Raw genomic sequence first — 26572 nt, forward strand, 5'->3', positions numbered from 1 at the left:
ATAACTTGGTCAGATTTGGAGTTTTAAGGAGCGTTGAGAAATGACAAATGTTGAAGACTGAAATAGGGCACACAAGCCACAAGCCTGAATATGAATGGACAGATTTTTGAGATGTTAGAGTTTTTTTAATTTTAATGTTGAGGTTCATAACTAAAGCCACAAAATCCTTCCAGTCTGAGAAATGATGTCAATTTTTCTTTTTATATGTGTTTTTCTGTCTCATCAACACCTTAGCATCCACTCACCCTGCAATGACTTAAAACACACAGCTCTCTACGCACTATGGTCTGGATAGGGCTTGAAGATTCATTAGATAAATAGGTAAGGGTGATAGAGAAAACAGGATGATTGCCAAGGTTTATGGCTAGAGACTGTGGAAGCTGATACTATTAATGAAATAGGGAAGAAGTCAGAAGAGCCAAGGCTAGGGATGGTGGTAATGGATTTTGAGCCAGTTCTGCTTCTAGCTATTCTTTATCTTTTCACTGAGTGACAGTAGGGATTACTCACCCTCTTACAAAGTACCCTGCAGCTCTGGTGAGTTTAATCTCATGAGGCGATTACCATTACTGTACATCTGTCTGGCTGGAAATCACTATCTTTCCTATCTTAGAGCACATTCAAGCTGCAAGGAGGAAATTGTCTGGGCACACAGTAGTTTATTTGTAGAGAAAATACTTTAGCCAACCTGACAGAGCAAGTTTGGCTTACAAGTTATCTCTCCAAGTCACTTTGCTCCAGGAAACTAAGGGTAAATCAGTTAATAGCCCATGAGTTTCTTGCAGAAATGGAAAATGCACTACAAATGGAATTTTCACAGAAGAAAGGAAGAATGAAATACATATTGAGCTGGAATCACATGCTTTGAGTGATGGTGTACCTAAATACGTTGCCACATATTTTCTGTTTGCTTCTTTCACCGAACTGAAGCTACTGATAGCTGATATTTTGCAATTGGTATCTAAACTCAAGGTAATTCTGCCAGGCTTCTCTTCCTTTAACCATGTCCATAGGCCATGCATCATGGCTCCCCATGGTTTCTTTATCCCATTTGAACTTTATAACTAAGTATAAATTATTCTTCTTGGTATTGATGTGTAACCTTATAGGCATGAACATTCCTTTTCACAGGCATGAAATACAATGTCCCCATGTTCAGCCAAGGTCCCAATACCTTGTTCACAAAGCCTCTAGCAGAGCAGGAGAGCTGACTGACATGGTACCATGTCCTACAAAACTAACTTTGGGCCCTGGCTCACTTTTAACTGCTAAAATTTGTAATTTCTAAAATTGTAGTTCAGATTGAATACGGCAGAAATTCAACACCGAAAATGAAACTGGGGCTACATCATATGCTGGAAATGCATTCAGTGCTCTGAGGCATTTTCAAAAATATTGACTGCACTTAAAAACTAGAGCAAAAGAAAAAGACAGCTTGGAAGCCCAAAGCCATTACATTGTTCACTTTTAAAGGGAAGTGTCATTAAAAAAAAGTTGTTTAATTTAATATAAGTTTCAATGTAACATTATATGCTAATATAGGTCAAAAGCCCAAGAAAAAGTCTATGAGTGTCCAGAAAGTTTTACTAGGGAATGCTGACAGGGTATAACCCCAGTGACCTCAAGCAATTCAGAGTATCTGCTGGTTGATTGCTGGGTATGTCTGTGGTTTCTTTATTCTTCTTCTGTGCCCAGTGTCTTCTGCTAGATGATGCCTCTCCAGGAGCTCTGAGTTTTGCTGCTTTTATCAGACTTTGCCACTAAGCACTTCTGAAAGCTCGTTCTGCTGGACGGACTCCACTCCCATATCCTATTTAGTAAAATTGAGGGCCTCACAGTGTGCAATAAACTGGTGTCCTGGAGACATAGATGTGACTGTAGATGTGTGGATATGTACTGTTGAGAAATTGTGGTCAATACCCCTTGCCCTTTAAGACGTCTTCTGTTCTGAGGACATGTTTGGTCCTAGTCTTAAGAGGTTTTGTTTTGTTTTGTTTTAATGAAATAGCTCTCGCTCTCTCTCTACTTCAGCTTCTCCTCCTATCCAGTGATCTACACCTGAATCTACTTGGGAACCTGTTCCAAAGAGAACTCCAAGTAGGATATACCCATTCCCACTTATACTAAATGGGACTTCTCATCAGAATATGCCCTTGCATTGCCTTCCCCTTGGATGAGGGCTCTTCCTTCGACTAGTATAAGAGGAGCTATAATGGCCCTACCTGATATGAGTCACCCGACAGAAGAGACATGCCTCACCCATCAAAGAGCTAGATTCTTTACATTCATTATCACTCATGCTAGCAAAACCATTAAAGGTTAGTATTATGTCCCAATATATCAATGAGGGGATTTGAGCATAGATTTAAAAACTTAATTTAAGTTTCTGCTTTGAAGCTGAGGGTCCCAGTGATGGGCCCTAACTGTTCAGGTAAAAAGCAGTGAAAATGGTGAATAAGTCATCTTCCCACAGCCAAGGACAACTTTCAATATAACTACCAGGTATTTTAACTGATTATGGAATTTCAAAACTATGATTAAATATCTATGAGTAGATTTTATATACTATTTTAATAGCATGTGTTAAATGTAGTCTTAACTAGTAAAAATATGATTTAAGTAATTGGACTTTGCTTGATCAAAGTAATTTTATTCCCAGATGCATTGAGATAAGTTTGCTGCCAAAATTAATCAGATGATTAAACAAAATTCTAAAAACATTCTCCAAGTGGTCATAACACCTACGCCTTCCAATATTAGTTTCCTAAGATAGTTAGAATGGAGTAGGCAGAAGTATGAGTTGGAGTACCTGCTAATTTAGTCCTCCTTGAATTCAAATTCTAGCTTTGACATTTACTGACTATATATAATTTTTTAACTTTAAGCTCAAATCCCCTCATTGATATATTGGGACATAATACTAACCTTTAAGGTTTTTGCCAGCTGAATAATAATAAATGTAAAGGACATAGCTCTTTGTCAAATAAATAGTAGCCACTCAATAAACACTATTATTTAGTGTTTATTACACTTGAAACCAAAGTACAGCATCTCACTTTTGCCTAGTTTTCACATCTTCATTCAGCATATATCCAAATGCATATGTATTCAATTTATATAATGAATCAAGCACTGAGCATTATACCAAGTACTATGTATTTTTCAGAAGATAACCTGCTGTCAAAATGAATAACAATAACAATAAAAATAGTGAGAGAGGGAGAGAAAAGGAAAAAGAGAACAGCCTATATAATATTCTATTGTTTTTCACTACAAGGTCTCAAATTTAAAATTAAGTTTTCACAAAATATTACAGAGAATAGTTTTAAACCTCTATCTTAAAAATAAAGATACTAACCCTAAAAGGGGCTAGGTTACTTTCTATGGTCATACAGCATGAAAACAACTCCAGGTAAATCTTTACTTATGGCCAGAATGGTTTCTCACACCTGTAATCCCAGCACTTTGGGAGGCAGAGGAGGGTGGATCACTTAAGACCAGTAGTTTGAAACCAGCCTGGCCAACATGGCAAAACCCTGTCTTTACTAAAAATCCAAAAATTAGCCTGGCTTGGTGGTGCATGTCTGTAATCCCAGCTACTCAAGAGGCTGAGGCATGAGAATCTCTTGAGACCAGGAGGCAGAAGTTTCAGTGACCTGAGATTGCACCACTGCACTCCAGCCTGGGCAACAGAGTGAGACTGTCTCAAAAAAAATTCTTCTTTACTTACTACTTAAGTTATCAAATCTTTATATGTGAAACAGAGAATAAATAATACACAGAAATACACAGATAAATATATAGCCATGTATATGCAAAAAAAAGTATTGGGAAACAGACATTAAATGGCAATTTTATAGCCCATTTAGTAAAATTGAGGGTAATGTTGTCTTGCTACTGTGAGGTGCCATCAGATCTTCTACAACCAAGAGTTATGCATTCCCCATGTTCAAGTGATTATAGCAAATAATTAGTTGTGAGTTTGGTATTTATACATGCTTTAACTGTAAAGGACTCTGGCAAGGTTTTCAAGAACATGGCACTGTCTTTTTTGTTCATTTCTTCACTTGGGATTTACAACTGAGAGACATATGTGTGAATTACTAAAAATTCACCCTTCCTGCTATAACTAATAACATACTGATATCATGGAGGCCAAAAATTACACTAAAAAGAAAGTATTAAGTAGTTGTATTTAGTCTTGGATCTAAAATTTAGGGAGGACCTTAGGGACAGCAAGCATACTGCAAATCGTAGTTTACCATTCCAACTGAACTGAAATGATGCCTTTTAATATAATACCAGGTCAAGAACTTTTCAGAAAAATTAGGATTTCTAGGCAGGGTTTCATACATTTCTGACTCATATACAGTAAATAATCACTTATTAATGCCTGCTAACTCAGAGAAGCATGATGATGATGCAAGGAGCCTTTGAAGGAGCTTAAGGATGCACTTCTTGATTAAAGCTAGATGTTACTGGAGAGAGAAAATGAAGAAGGCAGAGAAGGAGGAATAAGAGAGGGGAGGAAAGATGGAAGAGAGAGAGAAAGAGAGGGGAGGAAAGAATGGAAGAGAGAGAGAGAAGAAGAAGAAAGAAAGCTTCCTAAGGCTTGCTGTTGTCTTCAGTATAAGAAGCTGGCCACAGTGAAAAGGTTATTTTTACAGAGTCAGTGACAGTGTAAAAAAGTAATAAATCTCAACATTCTTGTCGACTGCCAGAGTAGCGAGAATGCTCCCCATTTCCTCTTCCCAGGCCACTGTGCCATAGAAATGGAGACAGAGTATTGGAAAGGCAGTGGGGAAAGAGTGACATAAACTAGACATAAGTTTTTCTCCAGGAATCCATTCATCTTCTGTCAAAGATTGGAAAGGGCAGGACAAGCAATGGTGCCATCATGCAACTTAGTCCTCATCATAAATTATCATTCTTTATGACAGGAAGCTGAACAGAAAGGAAAAACTGTGAAGTTTGCAGTTTGTTGCTGAAACATTTACATGCTCATTTGTCTCTCTTCTTATCTCTGTTTTATAAAGGAGTCTAGTCAGTCAGGGCATGGATAGCTATAGGCAGGGAGAGGGTGAATCCTAGAATTGGACTCTTGGTGAAGACAGAACATGGAGTGATGGAGGATAAAGGAGGGCGGTGGCAAAAACAGAAGAGTAGTTGTCTTGAAGGTGAACACAGCATCCAAAATGAGCACCATCCATAAATCATAGTACAGGTAAGACATTGGTATCAGGGACCCAGACAAAGTGATGAAGGGTCCCAGAGAGAGAACACAGCACAAGACAGGGAGAAAGAGGGGGATGCTTGAATTGTGGGCAGCCATCACTGTTTGTCAGTGGCAGGACCCAAGACACAAGCTGTGATTTCACAATCTGGTAGAGACAAAATGAAACAATTGGCCAGTGAGAAGCCAGGTGCTGTCCTTGGCAATGGATACACTGCCAAGATCAGCAATCAGCCCGTGGGGGCAAGAAAAAACCCAGGACTTGAAATTAGCTGCACAAATGTGATTGAGCCACAGATGTGAGAAGTGGAGCTGCCTGAGTGCCCCCTGTAAGATGTGAGGGTGCAAGTTGGTGGCACCCACTGCCCCTGGAGGGTAGTGTATGGACAAGTATGAGGTATCATATCAGGTTGTGTGGTCTGGTATACTAGGGAACCCAGTAAGGGTTTGCTAAACTGAACAGACAAAAGTGCAACAGGATACAGCAAATCCGAGGGGTGCAAAAAGGATAGAAAGGTAAAATGAGGCCAGGAGTGGTGGCTCACACCTGTAATCCCAACACTTTGGGAGGCTGAGGTGGGTGGATCATGAGGTCAGGAGTTCAAGACCAGCCTGGCCAAGATGGTGAAACCCCATCTCTACTAAAAATACAAAAATTAGCCGCGCGTGGTGGCGGGCAGGCACCTGTAATCCCAGCACTTTGGGAGGCCAAAGTGGGTGGATTGCGAGGTCAGGAGTTCAAGCCCAGCCTGGCCAAAATGGTGAAACCCCGTTTCTACCAAAAATACAAAAATTAGCTGGGTGTGATGGTGGCCGCCTGTAATCCCAGGTACTTGGGAGGCTGAGGCAGAGAATTGCTTGAACCCAGGAGGCGGAGGTTGCAGTGAGCCAAGATCACACCACTGCACTCCAGCCTGGGCGACAGAGCGAGACTCTGTCTAAAAAAAAAAAAAAAAAGGTAAAATTAATGTGTTTCACAATTAATAATAGGCAGTGAAGTAGGACAGGATGAGTTTCGAGGAGTGGGACAGCAGAGATTGTTCCCTTTTATAGGGTACTCGAACTGCAGCCTAGGGTGGAACAGATGGTTCAAAGAACCACTTATGGCTAAAGAGGAGGTGCTTCATGCTAGATAGGTCCTACAAGCTGTAGTTTTAGGCAAGGGGAAAGAGAAGAGAGAGCTGTGAAGAGGGAACTGATGCCACCAAATCCAGCAGAGCCCACTATTCCTCTGCCCATTAGGTGCCTAATCACACTTTCCCGTCTTTAATTTCCCAGTCCTGGGGCTGGAGCCTCGAACAGAGATCTGGATGGGAGACACAAGACTCACGACTAAAGTGATGCTCAGGGCAGTAACCAAAGTCTCTGAGACATATTAGTCCATTTAGCAAATAAATACGAATAACTATTTCACAGGTTTATGTCTGAGATTAGCATCTGTGAACATCACTGTAAAACTTAAATGACTATATGGATGTACTGTTTCTGTCAGATAATTTTTCTGAGGAGTCAGGCACTTGCAGCCCAGTTCCAGGAAGACACAAGAAGGTGACATTTGGGAATCCTTCCATTTTGAGAAGCCGGCCCTTTCCACGTGAGAAACAGTGCCACGTGTGACAGATGTAAAGGAAGACGATCTGACCGCCTTTGAGGTCTCACATGCTTCTTTGCAAACTGCTGTAGTGTAGGCGCTGGTGTCATTGAGCCATTCCAAGATGGCAGGGAGCAGAGACCCTCTCAATGTGCTGGCATGTCTCCTTGCTACCAAAGCCCACACAACTCATAGGAGCTAAGAAAGAAAGCCAGAAATCAAGGTGAACTCACAGATATGAAAAGCAGCAAACTGAAAAGAGAAATCTTGTCTCTCCAGCACTGTGAAAAAATGCAATTTGTTTGTTTTACTCAGATTTTTTTAAGCCAGGTGATCTGCAGGAGATGCCCTAGAGCAAGGCTTCACAAGACAGCCAAATGCAATTGCTTGCATCATAAAAGAAAAAAATTCTGGTACTCCCAAGGACAATGAGTCATAATCAGTTTGTTAAAAACTGAGAAAAAAAAAAAAAACGTTTTCCTTCATTTGATGTTTTAAGAAAGTTTTTAGATCAGAGCTTCTTAAACTTCAATGTGCATCCAGATCGCCTGGGACCTTATTCAAATGTGGATTCATATTCAGCAGGTCTGGGAGGTGGGTGGGGGATGAGATTCAGCATTTCAACAAGCTCCCAGGTGATACCAGTGCTGCTGCTTCACTGACTTTATGCTGAGTTGGAAGGTACTAGACAATTAGAATTGTGGGTTTGAAAATAACTATTATGATGTATACATATAAATGAAAGATTGATGTGAAGGAAAAATAAGCTACCCTCATATAAAATGAGAGAATTTTGATATCAAAATGTTTTGAAAATGTTTGATGTTCTCTAACAGATACTCTCCTTTGCAAGTATTTACAACTCATTTGTGAAATCAAAATATGTATACCACAAACACATAAGCATATGAATGGTGTAGAATTAGAAAAATTGTATACATGCGATATAATTAGTATAATTCACCGGGCTACCTTTTTCTTCAGTACCCTCATCTGCTAAAGGGACAAAACAACAGAACTCTTGTTTGCATTAAAATAGTACTTAAACATCTGTGAGTTATTGCCACATATAATAAACTCTCAATAAATATCCAGTATCAATAATAGTAGCAAGGAATTGATAGCAACAGGAAGCAGACAAATCCTAGGCAGACAGGGGCAGGTCTCCAGTGAAACCCCACCTTCAAGCCAAAAACAGCCTGAAGCCTGAAGACCAGGCTGCTGGTTCCTGATGAAGCCTGTGACCCCAAGTGAGAACTTTTGTTTCCGTTCGCACGCTATTTCCACATTGGTTCTTTATGAATAATGCTTTTAAACCCATTGAATGTTGCCTTTTCCAGTGCTACCTGTGGTTCACACCTCCCCCATTCTGTGCCCATTAAAAACCCTGAACTCAGCCATACTTGGGGACTACTCAATTTCAGATAGGGGGCTGCCCACTTTGGGTCCCCTCTCCACTAAGAACTGTTCCATCATTCAATAAACTCTTTGCCTTGCTCACCCTCTGGTTGTAAGCATAACCTCATTCTTCTTGAACATGGGACAAGAACCCAGGACCCACCAAACATGGGTACAAAAAAAGGCTATAACATTGTAGTCCTCTGCCCTCCAATAGTGCTGGGTGGTTACCCCACAGCAACAGGAAACAGCAAATAGGCTGGGCCAGCACAAGAGCCATGGGCGAGAGCAGAGTGGAGGGACTGAATGAGCTGTAACCCAAATGACTAAAACATGCCCTGCCCTCATTCACTGGGCTGCACGTGGCAGGAAGGAGAGAAGAGCTATGACCCTTGGGGCTCCCCAAGCCAGAGCTGTGACACACTGTAATACCCTCTTTGAGGTTCTGTGGTTTCTGGAGTCTCCAAGTTTTTCAGGTGCCTCCGTGTTTCTGTCATCCACACACCAGCACCCAAGGTGGAAGCAGGTTGTGGTATGCCTAGCCCAGCCACGGGCTGGGCAGTCGAAGGGGGCCAAGTGGGCAGGGTACCTTCAGTTGCATGCCTGGAGCTGAGCATGCATGCCTGGAGGGGCATGGCTGGCCATGGGGGTCTCCGGCTGGAGAAGCGGCACTGGAAAAATCCTGCATCAGAATGGATGGACTTTGAGAGAGTTTCTCATATAAAGCCTTCTCAATTCTGTTTAGTCTTATAATTTTATGATAAAAAATCAATAATTGTCTTTTTTAATTTTGGGAAATAAGAAAAGATTATTGAACAAAATTTTATAATTCATGGGTTCTTTGGTTTTTTTTTTTGTTTTTTTTTTTTGTTTTTTTTTGAGACGGAGTCTTGCTCTGTCTCCCAGGCTGGAGTGCAGTGGTGAGATCTCAGCTCACTGCAATCCCCACCTCCCAGGTTCAAGTGATTCTCCTGCCTCAGCCTTCAGAGCAGCCCAAGCAGCTGGGACTACAGGCCCGCACCACCACGCCCAGCTAATTTTTGTATTTTTAGTACAGACAGGATTTCACCATATTGGCCAGGCCGGTCTTGAACTCCTGACCTCATGATCCACCCACCTCGGCCTCCCAAAGTGCTGAGTGAAATCTATGTTTAATCCAATTAAGAAGAGACATACATTCTCAACACTGCTCTTTGTGAATATCCATGCAATATTTAAGTCACAGAATATTTATATATATATGTATGTTATATGTGTGTGTGTATTCAAATTTTAGGTTATAATGCATATATTGTATCTTCACATTGTCACTAAAATATAGTAAAAATCTCTCATACTATAAAATAAACATTTGTATATCAATTTCAGTGGTTCCATTCAATACCTATACCATAATTTATTTAGGTGTTCACTGATTACTTTTACTAGATGTTTAAGGTTGTACTCTTTTTTAATATTAAAATATCATTAGAATGCCCTTCCTTGCAAACAAAATGTGAGCATACTTGTGGTTTTGTTATGAATTCAGAAACAAAAATTGTTAGAACAAAGGGTATGCAGCCTGGCACAGTGGCTCACGCCTGTAATCCCAGCACTTTGGGAGACTGAGGCGGGTGAATGACAAGGTCAGGAGATTGAGACCATCCTAGCTAACACGGTGAAACCCCGTCTGTACTAAAAAAATACAAAAAATTAGCCAGGCGTGGTGGCATGCGCCTGTAGTCCCAGCTACTCAGGAGGCTGAGGCAGGAGAATGACGTGAACCCAGGAGGTGGAGCTTGCAGTGAGCTGAGATTGCGCCACTGCACTCCAGCCTGCCACCCTGGGCAGCAGAGCAAGACTCTGTCTCAAAAAAAAAAAAAAGGGTATGCATGCTTTTAAAGGCTTTTGGTAATTATTTCCAAATTAGCCTACACAGGCAGTGGGTTAATGAATACAAAGCATGGGTATGTGGTGGTGGGAAAAGTGGGGAGGAAAGGGCAGTCTGAGGGGAAACTGGGAGCCCAGACCATAAACCATCTGGAAGTGATGATGAGCGGTTAAATGTTCACCATGAGTGAGGTGGGTGGCAAAGAAGATTTGGAAGACGTGATTTGGCTAAAGTTTTAAAAGAACTGAGAGCAGAAGCAGGAAGAACTGGAAGGAGGAGGAGTAATAGGACCGCAAAAGGAGGCCCCTCTAGCTGAGAAAGAGCCAGGCCTATAGGGTGAGAAGGTGGGGAGAGGTCAGATTCTGGATATAATACAAAGATAATGAAAATAGGCTTCGCTGAATGTGAAAAAAAAAAAGTTTAAAATTACATCAAGATTTTTGGCCTAAAAGAGTGGGAAGAAAGATATGTCATTTTCTGAGTTGAGTGGAACAGGTTTACTTAAGAAAAGCTCATCCTTTCACTTTGGCCAAGTCTAGTTTGAGGTGTCTTTGAGACACTAAGTAGGCAGTTGAACAAACAAGACTGGGATTCTGTAGTTGTTAGTTTGCCAAGATTTTCAATTGTTTCCTTAGTCATGACCACTGTTTTTCCTAAAGTGCTACTTTTCTAAGTAACAATTATTTTTTACTAATATAGATGCATACACAGAATTTTCTTTTGATTCTTGGTATAATCAGATCTTATAAGATTGCAGCTTTCTTTTCTTCTTTTTTCTTGATTAAGCTAGTTAACAATTAGATATGTTCTTCTTTGTTTTCGTAAGTCTAGATACTATTTAATTTATACCATTTTCTGTTTAAAAATTCCATAACTTTTGCTTTATATTTATTGATTGTTCTGTTTTGTTTCTTTGTGTTCTCTTATTCTTTGGCTAACTTTTAACATTGAATATTTAGTTGATTTATTTTTATTGTTTGTGTTTACTAGCAAAATTATCTAAGGTTGTAAATTTGTGCCCAGTAAAAGCTTTAGCAAGAACCCAGGCACTTTTTTTTTTTTTTTTTTTTTTTTTTTTTTTAGTGCATATGGTTCTTATCATTGAATTTGGTAGTTTTTTTTTTTTTAATTGCTACGTCTGGTTTATCCTTTAACTCAGCATTTATTTAAGATATTGTTTGTTCTTGACAAATGTACAAGTCATTTGAGATTTATGCTGTATTTTGTTATTAATTTCTCTTTCTCCTGAGCAATGATGTGTAGGTTATAAAAATTCTGCATTGGCCAGGTGCGGTGGCTCACACCTGTAATCCCAGCACTTTGGGAAGCCAAGGCAGGTGGATCACGAGGTCAGGAGTTCAAGACCAGCCCGGCCAACATAGTGAAACCCTGTCTCTACTAAAACTACACAAATTAGCTGGGTGTGGTGGCAGGTGCCTGTAGTCCCAGCTACTTGGGAGGCTGAGGTAGGAGAATCGCTTGAACCCGGGAGTCAGAGGTTGCAGTGAGCTGAGATCACGCCACTGCACTACAGCCTGGGTGACACAGTGGGACTCTGTCTCAGAAAAAAAATTCTGCATTTGTCAATGCTAACTTTTATGTATTTTGGGTGTACCTTGACAAGAAGGCAACAACAGCTGATGTAGGATCAGATACAACACTATGCATTATATCAACCTCATTAATTTTATCCTGAAAATAAAGGAGCTTCTTTTTTTGGTCCAAATGGAGACCTTTTTTAATCTACCAGGAGCTATTAAATATCCTTAGCCTCACTCTCTCTTGTGTTGTCAGCTTCACTCCAGTGCTGATGAACTCAGGGATCTCATCCCTTTGATGTCTTTTCAACTGCAGGATCTTTCTTCCTCATTTTATTGCCTAAGAAGCATAACCTTAAAATGCTCTACAAGGATATTGGCACTTAGCAATACTACAGGAGATCAAACCTAACAAATCTAACACCAAACTTACTCTTGAATTATCTTTCTTCCAGGAAGGTTTGCTCCTGCTTCTCTACTGAGCTTCGGTTACATGTGCATTGACAACACTCTTCAGACAGCTTGAGCTCTGGCCCTTTAACTCTGGCTCCCCTAAACCTGGGTCTTCCTCTTGTGTTGATAGCCTAGTGAAAACACTCATGAGATTAGCAGAGCTGTGTTATGGAGAGCACACTGCTCAGATTCTAGTTTGCTACATCCATGGGCATCTCTGTTTCAGGAAGTAGAAAGTAAGTGGATGTATTTGTTTGTTCCTGCGTTGCTATACAGAACTACCTGAGACTGGGTAATTTATAAAGAAAAGAAGTTTAATGTACTCACAGTTTCACAGGCTGTACAGGAAGCATGGCTGAGAAGGCCTCAGGAAACTTAGAATCCTGGCAGAAGGACAAGAGGAAGGAGGCATATCTTAAATGGCTGGAGCAGGAGGAAAGAGGGAAGGGGAGATGCTACACACTTTTAAACAATCAGATCTCATGAGAACTCACCCACTATCATGAGAACAGCAAGGGGAAATCTGCTCCCATGATCCAATCACCTCCTATCATGCTCCTCCTCCAACACTGGGGATTGCAATTCACCATGAGATTTAGGTAGGGACACAAATCCAAACCATATCAGTGGGGATTGGTCATTTGCATTGGGATAGAGAGAATAGGATTTTTGAAACTTCTGTGGAAATACTCATTTAACCTTGAAGTACTACACATGTTGGTAATGAGACACATCAATTGACAAGAGATAGTAGTTCTAGGATATTATGGAAGGGGGCGACATGTAAAGAGAAAAATAAGGGAAAAATCAAGTTGTGTGTTTAAAATAAAAACCAAGTTAAATTGGAAAAAGTGAGGCTACATGGAAAGGAGGTATTTCAATGGTTCTTGTTGTTCAGTATTATTTCAATTCTTTCTTTCAACAATCATTTTATTTTTGATTTTCTACATGCCAGACATTATGCTATGAGACTTGCAGTAAATAAAAATAAAACATAAAATTGCAGTTGAATATGATAATGTATTTATGCATAATAAACACTTAAATGGTTATTTTTATTATAATTATTTTTGGGGACTATATATATATTTGCAAGATAATAAATTATTTTCAGCATATGGTAAAATAGTATGAGAAAGAAAATCAAAAAGCTTTTGTGGAAAAGGTGTACTTTGAGTTGTAATTTAAAAGAAGGGCACGACTAGTCTATACTTTACACCTAGCATATTTGCATTGAGTAGAACCATCCCTGGCTTCTCTTGCTGATTTCCTGAGTAGACCCTGTACCAGTCAATCAAGCTCACTGCTTTGCTGCCCTTTGTCTCACTGAGATAGAGCCTCTTGTTATTCAATCTAATCTATTGGCAATTTATTCTTTGAAATGAATGATGAGTGAATGAAACCCCTATAAACACATCAACAATAAAAACTACCCCTGCCCTGGATTTTAAATAGAAACATTTTAATGAAGGGAAATTAAGAAGATTCAGGTGGCATTTTAAAATAAAATGAAAACCCAATCAAATAAGGATCATACCCAAGCAAAAAACGTCGTGCATCATGGTCTTTTATAGGCAGTTAGTGACTAGCTGGAGGAGACTGAAGGCATCACACACCATATGGCGAGATAAATATGGCTTACTTTTAAAATTGCATTTGTGTCACACAATTAAACATTAAAACTATGCACTCCTAAAGATTCAACTGCAAAACTTGAAGTTTTTGCAAGGTTCATTGTAACCCTTTAGAGATGTTTGGACATAAAATCTATCATTAGAAGCAGAATATCCAAGTAACATGATTCCAAGAAACTATTTTTAAAAAGGTGTAAAAAAATCTTGCAATTCAATGCACAGAGCGGCTCAAATAATAATATTTAACCCAACATACCCCTTCCCAATCAGCAGAAGGCAGCCACGACTATGTTTTCCTGGATCCCAGCAAAAGGAAAAAGAGCTTGGGAGCTGATATTTCCCAAGAGGGCGTCAAATGGAGTCGAATTGCTGTGAGGCTGACCCTTGTATTCAGAGCATCTGAGGAGGAGTTTCAGCAGAATTGAGGTCAAGCAGGTGTGTTTAGACATCATTTTGCTGCTGAAGCAAAACCCTAGATTGATTAAATCAGTGCAATGAATCTGGCTTCCAATAGAAATCATAACAAACTTCCAGCCCAAATAGAAAAATTAGCATTTGGTTTCTATACCTTACCCTAATTGAATTTGAAAAAAAGAAAAATCAAATAATATTATTTGTTCTTGCTTTAAGAAAAACTTCTCGGCCAGGCATGGTGGCTCACACCTGTAATCTCAGCACTTTAGGAGGCCGAGGCGGGCAGATCACCTGAGGTCAGTAGTTCAAGACCAGCCTCAACATGGTGAAACCCCATCTCTACTAAAAAAAATATAAAAAATAGCCAGGCGTGGTGGTGGGCGCCTGTAATCCCAGCTACTTAGGAGGCTGAGGAAGGGAGAATTGCTTGAACCAGGGAGGCGGGGGTCGCAGTGAGCCGAGATCCCACCACTGCACTCCAGCCTGGGCAACAGCGCGAGACTCTGTCTCAAAAAAAAAAAAAAATTATCTTTCATGTTTCTTTGTCTCATATCAAGAAAGAGAAAATAACTGAAGACTGTAAAGATCACCACTTATCAATAGTGCCAAAGCAGAAGGCTGGAGAAAAGCTCACAGATGTGGTGGCCTGCACTTGCTGCTCCCACTGCCATCTGTAAATGCCTGCAGTCAAGTCCCTGCCTCAGAGGGCTGTTCTATAGACTAAAGGAGTTAATATGTATATAGGGCACTTATAACAGTGTCTAGAACATAATAAGCAATATATGTGCTTGTTGGGTTTTTTTTGTAATTATCATTATTATAGTGATGTTTTTAAATTTTTGGTAGAATGGAAGTGTGATCCAGAGAGTCCAGGGTAATGGTCAATTCAAATAACATTTAATAATACTCATGTGATGAACATTTAATATGTGCTAAGGGCTTTATGTAAAGTTTCTCACTCAATTTTCACAATAACCCTATGTGGTGAATATTATTGTTATCCCAATTTTATAGTTTGGAAGTCTGAGACTTAGAAAGATTAAATAAATTGCTCAGGAGATCACACAGCTGAAAAGTGGTTACATCAGCACATTCTCCAGGCAATCTGATTGAAGCAGCTGCTCTTAATAACTAAAGTAAAAGTTCAAAACAAACTAACAAAAGCAGGATTTATAATGGCCAAGATAAAAATGTAAATTCAGTGTAATCTAAATTTGACATAGTTTTGCATAGCATACCAAACACATATCATATGACACAGTCATCTATGCCACCTACATGGCAAATGTACAAAGATGACAAATATATGCATACTACATAAAGATTTCTTCATTTATTTGGGAATAAAATAGCAATCAATAATATTGAAAAGATCTCAGAGAATCTTTTTGTATTTTAAGATTTAAGTACTTATGTCCAAAGTCTGGAGGGAATAAGGGCCCCTTAACTGTTCTTTTCCCTAGTATGTGTCTGTATTAGTTAGGGTTCTCTAGAGGGACAGAACTAGTAGCATATATATATACATAAAGGGGAGCTTATTAAGTATTAATTCACACAATCACAAGGTTCCACAATAGACTGTCTGCAAGCTGAGGAGCAAAGAGAGCAGTTTGAGTCCCAGAACTAAAGAACCTGGAGTCTGATGTTCAAGGGCAGGAAGCATCCAGCACGGGAAAGAAATGTAGGCTGGGAGGCTAGGCCAGTCTAGTCTTTTCTAGTCTTTTTCCAGGATTCTCACTAATCCCTAGCCACAGCCCAGACTCTGGTTTAGCTCCTTACTTCCCCTTCTTCCTCTAGTCCCTAACCAAACTAAAATTACACATTTCATCATACATCATAAGTAGGGCCACTACTAAAATTCAGGAGGTTTCTGTAAAACCTGATAGCTTGTACATTTTTAACTATAAAAAGACAGCGAGACTCCGTCTCAAAACAACAACAACAACAAAGATGGCAAATCTGTTATTGAGGCTAAAAAGTTCAAGGACCCTTTCATTCCTCCCACTTCTTGAGTTTAAAGCCTCAGAGACAAAGTAACATCAGCGTACTATCCCAAAAATATTCTCTGATTTCAGCTGTCATCATGTAACTTCCTGGATCCCTTCAATTTGAATCTCAAATGCAGCATTACTGAATTCTCAAGGGCTTAAAGACATATTATTTTTTTCCTGTGGTGACTTATGGCCAGTAGTACCAAAGGATAAGCTTTCTCAGCTGGCAGGGTGAAGGTGTTATTTAGAATCATAGACTTTCCCATAGTTAGAATAAGAAGGAACCTTGTAAAACAGTGTAATTAAAAATATGGCTCATGGTTATCCATACCGGAATTCAGATAGAGCAATAAATATTATTGGGCTCCATCTAAAACTTGAAAAAAAATATATAGAAGTTATGGGCATCTATATTTGAAAATGTTCCCCATTAACATTTAATAGTGAAAATCTTCAAATCACTGTCATAAGTCATCTCACACTACAGATGATAGCTGAGCATCTGTGTACAAACACATGTACATAACTAAACATATAAGTATATATCTTATATATAGATTCCACATTTTAAAAATTTATGACTATGAATATTACTGTGTTATTTTTAATGTGCTCTGCATTAGAATGATCTGATGTTTTTCTAGGTTGTTTGTAATGTCCCAGACCCTAATCTTGAACTGAAAGTTCAGGAGATGTGATTTTCCTTGCCAGCTTTACCAGTCGCTATTTGAATAATACCAGATCTCAGTGTCCTCATTCTAAAATGAAGAACTGGCTGTCTTTGAAAACCATTTCAGTCCCAAAATTAAATAACTGTATTGAACACTGATTTGAAACTGGGGAACTATGTGGTTAAGAGACAGATTGTAAGACAAATGGCAGCCATCCAGTCATGTGCTCTCAACAGAACACTAAGAAAAAATTACAGTCTCATCTGCCTAATTAATTCTTCAGTTAAATTAAAAATTATATTTGATTAGGTTTGCAAAGGGCACTGACACTAGGCTTACCAGTGGCTCTAAATGCATGGTCTCCAAATGCCAGAAAGGAAAAAAGTCCCTTATACTGGGATCAGAGTTTCCCCAAGCAGAGAAGTTTAATGCTAAAGTGGATTTTGGTTCCAGAAAAATATATTGAATTCAAAAATATGGACAACACAAATTTCATATGGTAGAAAGACAGCTTAATTCTAATCAGATGCAATAGTCAGGGAAGGTAAGTGATTGAGAATGACAGATAAACCACAATTGTGTAATGATTTGTTCTTCTATAAAGCTGAGGAGTCCTTTAGGGTTGCATAGGCATGCTAAAGAAGTCCATTAAGCTACCACAAAGGAAATGGATTGAAATAGGATTCTTCTAAGATTGTTTATGTGGATGCTTAGGAGATTTGAATTATTTCTCATGGTAGTTGTTCTCAGCAAGTCAATAAATTGGAATGAAGATATATAGTTGACATCTAATATCTTTTTCCATCTCATATTTATGTATAACAACAGATTTTCATCTTTTAGATGTGTCAAATTAAGGGTGAAAATGGATTGAAATATCATATATTGGACACAGGGGTCAGAAACAGGACAGAAAAGTCACACCAAGAACGCCAGGCATTTTGTGTGATGGTAACAGTACATGAAAAAAAGCCAGATATGGAACGTGAGTCAGGAGTGTATGAGCTCACATTTATTGTTCAATAATACAGATGCATGCTGCTAAAGAAATTTTGGCATTGAAATGGAAACAAAAAGTAGTAATAAAAATATCCATGACATGTGAGGGGCTTTTAGGTGCGTGAGGCACTTTTCTGTATGTGCTGATGGATTTAAGGTATGTTCAAACACAAAGGCTGGTCAGATACTGCAATCACAAGATGCAGGGTAAGATTGGATTTCATGAAACTAACCAAATTTGGGGCTCTGGTAACATTTGATCAGCACCTGGTTGCTGCCTCAGCAAAAAACCAGCTGGCAGCTGTTTTTTGTTTAGTTTTGTTTTACAAAGCTTTGTTATTTATTGTCCAAATGCTCCTCATGAATTTCCAGAAGCAGAAACATTCAGACCAGTAAAGACTGAGGTGGTTTGTTTGGGTTAATGAGAAATGCTGCCTTTATATAAGTTTCCTGTTATTCTCCCTCATATTATTTTCCAAGTGGTATGAACTAAAGGTCTCCCCCGATGGCTTCTCCAACTGAAGATGTTCAGTGAGGAAATTCAATATGTCCAAATAGTCAAAATACCATCATACTTTATGTCCTAAACTCAAACTGTTCATCTGTCCTCATGAACGTATCAGCTCAGAGTGGGATAGTAGCATCACTATTCACCCCCAGGCAGAGGAAATGCTGACCATTTCCATAAAACACACTCCAAGACCACATCCAAGCCCCCACTGGGATTTTTTCCTGATATGAATAAGGGCACATTTGGAATTTCAAGTGGAGCAGAGCACTTGAATTCAAACCAGGTCTAACTGGCAAATGGTTTTTAGGTAAAGTAATAGTTTGAAATACTTTCTCTAAAACTATTTAAAATACTCACACCTGGCTTGGATCTCAAGAATATTATACAGTGAACATAATGTCTACAACAGTATTTAGTAGGATCTGATGGCTGTGGAATGTTCTTAGTGGGGTTACCATTCAGCTGCGAGGGGCAGGAGGGTAGATGGAGCAGTTTTCCTGGTTTATAGTGGTGGTCAATTCTTACAATGTGTGGGCAATCTGAGGCATTTTGTATCGGGTACCTAATTATACTTTTGTAACCACCCAATGGGTTCACCTTGCCCACCGCCTAGACAGAGCCAATTTCTCAAGTCAGGGAAATTCCAGTAGAGAAAGAGTAGTTCATGCAGATCTGGCTGTGTGGGAGACTGGAGTTTTATTATTACTCAAATCAGTCTCCCTCAGCATTTGGGGAGCAGAGTTTTTAAGGACAACTTGGCAGGTGTGGGGAAGCCAGTGTGTGGGGAAGCCAGTGATCCAGGAGTGCTGATTGGTCAGAGATGAAATCATAGGCAGTCGAAGCTGTCTTCTTGCCCTGAGTCATTTCCTGGGTGGGGGCCACTAGATCAGATGAGCCAGTTTATCAGTCTGGGTGGTGCCAGCTGATCCATCAAATGCAGGATCTGCAAAATATCTCAAGCACTTATCTTAGGGGCAGTTTAGTGAGGGTCAGAATCTTGTAGCCTCCAGCTGCATCACTCCTAAACCATAATTTCTAATCTTGTGGCTAATTTGTTAGTCCTACAAAGGCAATCTAGTCCCTAGGCAAGAAGGAGGTCTGCTTTGGGAAAGGGCTGTTATCATCTTTGTTTTAAACTACAAACCAAATTTCCCCCAAAGTTAGTGCAGCCTAAGCCCAGGAATGAACACAGACAGCTTAGAGGTTTGAAGCAAGATGTAGTTGGTTAAGTTAGATCTCTTTCACTGTCTCAGTCATAATTTTGCAAAGGCGGTTTTAATCTGGCGGCAACTTGACAAAGTAGGTATTGTTGATTCCTCTGAATACACTGAAAAGGAAAAAAAAAAGATAAATAATCTTTCCAAAATCTTGCAGTATGTGAATGGGACCAGTATTTCCACCAAAGGGTATGCAGTTTGTAAAATTCTTCCACTAAACCAGAAGTCTTTATTTTGACCCTATTCACAATCCACAGGCTCTATCTTTATATTATTATTATTGTTGTTGTTAAGGTGGTCCTCAATAGTCAAAATGTTACCAGAAAGGGGTCCTGATCCAGACCCCAAAAAGGGGTTCTTGGACTTCACACAAGAAAGAAGTCGGGGTGAATCCATAAAGTGAAAGCAACCTTATTAGAGAAATAAAGAAACAGAAGAATAGCTAGTCCATAGACAAAGCAGCAACTTGGGCTACTCGACTGATAATACTTACAGTTATTTCTTGATTATATGCTAAACAAAGTATGGATTATTCATGAGTTTTCTGGGAAACACGTGGGCAATTTCCAGAACTGTGGGTTCCCCCCGTTTTTAGACTAAATAGGGTAACTTCCTGACATTGCCATGGCTTTTGTAAACTGTCCTGGCACCTGTGGGAGTGTCTTTCAGCATGCTAATGCATTATAATTAGCATATAATGAAGAGTGAGGACGACCAGAGGTCACTTTCATCACCATCTTGGTTTTGTTGGGTTTTGGCTGGTTTCTTTACCACCTTTTTATTAGCAAGGTCTTTGTGATTGGTACCTGGTGCTGACCTCCTATCTCATCCTGTGACTAAGAATGCCTGACCTCCTGGGAATGCAGCCCAGTAAGGTCTCGGCCTTATTTTATCCAGCCCTTATTCAAGATGGAGTCACTCTTGTTCAAACACCTCTGACAACAATGCTACCAGCAAATTTAAGAGATATATTAAACAGATAACTACTCTGTGTTTTTGCTGAGATGCACACCAGAGTCCAGGTTTCAGAACAACAACAAAATTAAACAAAAAATATTAATGTTATTGCTTTTCTTATGAACAAATCAAAGATCAGTATAAACTTATTCCTGTGTGTTCATTAAACACAAACAAGGCACTGGAAGTACCACAGGTTGACAGGGAAGGATCCCATAGTCCTTTTTCCCCAGAAGCTTAGAGAGTATCTTAAGAAGACCACATCAATAAATAATAGGAATGTAATGATAATATATGCAAATTTATTAATGAACAGGGAACAATAAGGGGGCAGCTAAAAGTATAATTAATCATCTAGAGAAGATACTAAGATACTAGAGAATTCTACACAAAAGAAAGAAACCTATTTGAATACTGAAATTGATCAAGTATGATCCCAAAGTGTGTGTTTGTATGGAAGGACGGCATGGAGGAACGAGGGCCTGTGCCTCTCTGGAAACAGTGCCTGTCATCACTGGAGAATAGTGACAAATGGGAAGATGAATGTGGGACAGGATAGCAGCTGTTTCGTATGCTTACATCTGGATTTGGAATTCTATTTTCTAGGGCAGAGGTAATAAACATAGCTTTCTGGCTTGCAGATGAATTGCCTTTGTTCGGCAGGATGTTTCTAAATTCACTGGCTGTTCAGCACTCTACAGACCTTATTGCTCTCTATTGCATTGTTTTGGCTCTCCTCTTGTTTCTGTGACCTGCTAACCTGCCTGGCCCCCAGAAGGATTTTGAGCATGCAACCCTGTTATGAGACATAATGATCCATCAAGCATTTTGAATCTAGAGTGACATGCTAAGAACTGGATCATTAAGAACATTTTCACAAATGTGTAAACAGGTATTAAAACAAGGTGAGAAAAGTTTTAAGATTCCAGGAGACAGATAAAATGTACCTGAGATAGAAAAATAGCAAAAGAGGGGCTGGGCGTGGTGGTTTATGCCTGTAATCCCAGCACTTTGGGAGGCCGAGGCAGCTGGATCACCTGAAATCAGGAGTTCAAGACCAGCCTGGCCAACATAATGAAGCCGCATTTCTACTAAAAATACAAAAATTAGCTAGGCGTGGTGGTGGGAACCTGTAATCCCAGCTACTTGGGAGGCTGAGGCAGGAGAATTGCTTGAACCCCGGAAGTGGAGCTTGCAGTGAACCAAGATCATCAGACTGCACTCCAGCCTGGGAGATAGAGCAAGACTCCATCAAAAAAACAAAAAAAAACAAAAAAGAAAGAAAAACAAAAAGAGCAAAAGAGATAGAAAAATGAAAAAATAATCTGTGGTAGAATGGACAAGATACAATGATTAATCAAATGTTAATAATTGTTACAGGAATAGGAAAATTGGTAAAGTTTCAAATTCCAAATTCTTATGCACCTATATAGTAACACAAGTAAAGGAAAAGCAGTAAATAAAGAAAAAATATCCCATTTTCATTAGTTGTTGATAAAGGGTTAACTGGGCATGGTTAATGCAATTAAGCAATCCAATATATTTGAAATTGGGCCATGGAGGCTGATAGGCAAAACATTGTTAAACCAGAAGTACTGATTAATTACTTTATTGGACCATTAAACATCTGGCTTGCCTTTGTTACCCAATAAACTTAAACAGTTCATTAAAAACCAATGAAACATGACAAAAAAATTAAAGGTTTTGTTTTCTTATTTCTTTCAGTTTACCTATGGATTAGAGGATTTTATTTCCTTTTGAACTCACTTCCAAAAGCCTGATGGAAAGTCATGGATGTTGCTAAGTGATAGGAAATTGCTACCCCCAACTAAAAATCAGAAATTGCAAACCTATAACTCTTTAGTGATTGCAAATAAACCAAGTTGCAGAAGTAAGTAGGGAGGAAAAATTCCTTTCTTTTTGTGATATACACCACTGGATATAGACTTTCTGAAATTTATTTGCAATTCCAATGTTAACACTTCTTGGCAACCATTCCTTTCAGGGTACTAATTAACAACCATAAGTAGGTCAGAGCATTGAATGAAGATGACTTTGAATTCATGTTAAAATATATATACAGTTAATGGTATAAATAAATTACTAAAGTTCCACCATACTAAGCAATTACTGTAGTATTTCATTTATCTTCACAGATACAACTATATAAAGAGATATGTCTATATCTAGATCTATAAGCTATAAGGATTGTATTATACAGCTTGTTTTTTAACTTTTATTTCTCACTTATTACATTTCTGAATATATTTCTATATCAGATCCTTGATAGACAGATACTGCTTCAATCATTTATTGAACCAAGTAACTTTTATTGCAAATGTGCATTGTTATTAATTTTTTCAATTATAAATACTCTTCTGTTGAAAACTCTTGTCAAACATAAATGTGGTTTTATACAGTTATGCACTTTGGATAAATTCTGAGAAGTAAAATCTGTTCATTACAAAACAGGTAGCCAAGGTTCTTGTGTGTGTTGCCAAACTGAAACACATTAACTGAATTGAATTAATTAAATTAGTGATGTGGTTTGGCTCTGTGTCCCCATCCACATCTCATCTCAAATTGGAATCGCCACTTGTGGAGGGAGGGACCTGGTGGGAGCTGTTTAGCTCATGGGGGACGGTTTCTCCCTTGCTATGCTCATGATAGTGAGTGAGTTTCATGAGAGCTGACGGTTTTAAAGTGTGGATTTCACTCCGTACTCTCTTTCTCTCCTGCCACCTTTTGAAGAAGGTGATTGTTTCCCCTTCCCCTCCACCATGATTGTAAGTTTGCTGAGGCTTCCCAGCCATGCGGAACTGTAAGTCAATTAAACCTCTTTTATTTATAAATTACCCAGTCTTAGGTAGTTGTTTATAGCATGTGAAAACAGACTAATGCAATTAGAAAGAGTATTAATTAATTGTTAATTTAAGATCCAACGCATGAGGATGCTGCTGCAGCCATGAGATGCAGGAAACAATGATATAGATTTTGAACATCTCCAAATCTATATATTAAGACAGAGTAAATAGCAAAACCAAAGACATGGAAAATACTAACAATAAAATTAGGTTACAGATTATACCTACGAACCTCACATTACAAGCAGATAATTATAAACTTCCATTAGCCACACAATCCACCTGACATCAGTGTCTCTGTGGAAGGGAACAAAGGGAAGGAATGGAGTGGCTGGCAGACATGCACTCTTATTGGCTAGCATGACTGTAGCATATTCTGTATACACTTTCATGGGCTAGCATGACTGACTAGTTGGAGATCAGGATCCAAAACTGGGTGTGGTTTTTCCCCTTCCAATAGAAGCTGGGTACAAGGAGAGTGTACAAAAGACTGAAGAGGCTGGACTATTCTGTCCCCTCTGAACTCTCAAAACCCACTTGCTAGAGAGCTCCCTCTAGAATTAAACCCTAGAATCCCACAGTGAAAAGACACTGTTAGGTGTGGAATTTTGAGTAGGGCAGGGATAATATTGAGAAGTAAAGAGAAGGCACAGGTAAAACTGGAGAAGAGAGTCCAGAAATTTCAGAAAGCAATCCACTATAACGTTAAAGTCTACATGAAGAGAACAGAAGAGGGAGCTGTGTGAAACGAGAAAGCTATCCTGAACCACACCTCTTTCTGGAGTTCAAGATAATTAATTTTACAAAAAAATGAGCAACAGAAAAGTTTTGAGGGCAATTTCCATACTAAGTTAATAAAAGAAAAATGAGAATGAGGAGAATAATATGATTCTTATATATTATGAAAGCACACCAGAAAGATTACCACAGGAAAGATCAAAATACACACCTTAAAGGTGAGTTAAATAAGAAAGCATTTTAAGGCATGATAGAACCACATTAATCAGAATTTTGAAAACTTTAAATGAGATGAGAAAATTCAGGAAATAATTAGAAATAAATGATCACGTTCAAATGGAGACTGAATTAGAAATAACACAAGCATGAATGAACCACTAAATAATTCCTTAAAAATAAAAAAGAAATACAGAAACAGATAAAAATTTTGAGACAACATTGCAAATAATGAAGTAAATTCATCCTATAGATAATAAGTGTGCCTGCAGAATAAAACCAAAATAAGAGAATGTAACAAATACAAAAACTCTAATTCGAAACTTTCTTAAAATTAAATATACATAATATATATTTGAAACTATATATTAAAGAGCACACCACTTATTGACATTACCAACTTGAAATTTAGTAAAATTGCCAGGCTTTGTAGAAAAAAGAAAAAATATCATTTGCCACCTATGGGAATCTGGGGGAACCAAGATATTTCTAAGGCAAATAAAATTACATTATCATCATATGTTTCAACAGCAACACATGGACAGTATGAGGAAAACAGAGTAGTTTATATATAGAATAGTAGAATATATTTATATATTCAAGGAAGGAAAATGTGAGCCAAGGATTTTATATCCTGCAAATCTGACATTCAAGTGTAAAAACCACATACACAAAAACTATTATTAACTAACATGTAAATATTTGATGATATTGTTCCCAAAATACTTCCTAGGGAGTTTACCAGATAATGAACTTGGACAAACAAAATAAAAGACATTCGTAAGGTGATAGGCATCCTTAAACATGTAGTTACTTATAGAACTAAGAATAAATTGGGATTATAAAGAAAGCGTGTAGTTTGTTATGGCTCTAGGCTCAGGCAATGTAGATATTATACAAGTATTAAGACGGGGGAAAGAGAATGTGGACAGTACAGGAAAACAAATGTTACTTTTTTTGGTATACTCTTGGTGGTGGAATTAACAATGTTATTCTGAAATGGCTGTGTATAAATGGGCATACAGTAAATTTGCAATTATGGGATATTTTAAGTCTATCATCCACTGTATCCTTAAGAACCAGGATTCTCAGAAGGAGACACAGACACAATGCAAAATAAATTACATTAAAAACTCATCTTGAATTTCAATTTGAAGCATTTATATGCATTCATGGGTAGTGTTTGTGTGTGTATGTGTGTGTGTGTCTAGCAGGTATGTAACATGCATAATATCTTTGTTTTGTCAACAGAAAAAGACTAGAAACAGTAATCAACAACCTGAGAGTGATGAATAACTATCATGCCCAGATTATAATCTTGAGATACCATGTTTCATTAAAAACAAAAAGAAAGTATCAAGCATTTTTTTTCTGCCATTCCTGTATGAACTGTACCATTGGGAAATCAAATAGTTGTGGATAAAAGAAAATGTTGTTTTATAAATGTCATTCTAAATGACAAATGAAGAAGCAGTTATAAAAGTCAAATATCACCATACTGCAACCTCCCAATGAATTAATGGATCCAAGCATTGAGTATCAACAGTCGCTAATAACACCAAAGATAGGCCATCCACATTTTATATCCTTTCTGTATTTTCACTAGTTGAGAGTACAATCCTGACTTAAGATGCAATCAACAATATTCAGACTGTGAAAAACTCTATAGCTCAAAAAGCATGGATTCTTCAACAGATAAACAGCAAAGAAAAGAAACAGATGAAGGAGGAGTCAGTGTATTAAAAGACTTAAAAGTTATAAAGATAAAATCTTGTGAGATAAAACTATAAAGACACTCAAGAATATGCTTACTATATAAAAGTCCAGATTGTGGGGAATGAATGTGTGAGGCTGTGAGCCTTTCGAGGGGAAAGAGTATGAGACGTCAAGAATATCTGTGATGACTGAAAAATGTGATTGCTAGTCTTGGATTGTGGTTGCACGGGTGTTTGCCTTATAATATCTCACTAAGTTAGACATTTTTATGTTTTTCTGAATCTGTTTCATTTTGCAGTAAACACGTTGAAACAAAAGAAAGGAAAAAAATCCTACCTATGTGAGAGATTCTTTTCCCCCTACCACTTCACAATACTTGCTATGATTTTTTTATTTCTTTACTTCTTTCTCTTCTCCATTTCTTTTGCACTCTCACTGCTAATTAGCAGTGTCTTGTATCTCCTTTGCATTTCTTTGATTGTAAGAAAGTGAATATTTTCTCATTTTTTTATATTAATATATTTTTCTTTGAGAGATTTTCCTTAGTGCTATTTAATCTAT

This window comes from Pan paniscus, chromosome 8 (assembly GCF_029289425.2).
Source record: "Pan paniscus chromosome 8, NHGRI_mPanPan1-v2.0_pri, whole genome shotgun sequence".
In the NCBI taxonomy this organism is placed as follows: Eukaryota; Metazoa; Chordata; class Mammalia; order Primates; family Hominidae; genus Pan; species Pan paniscus.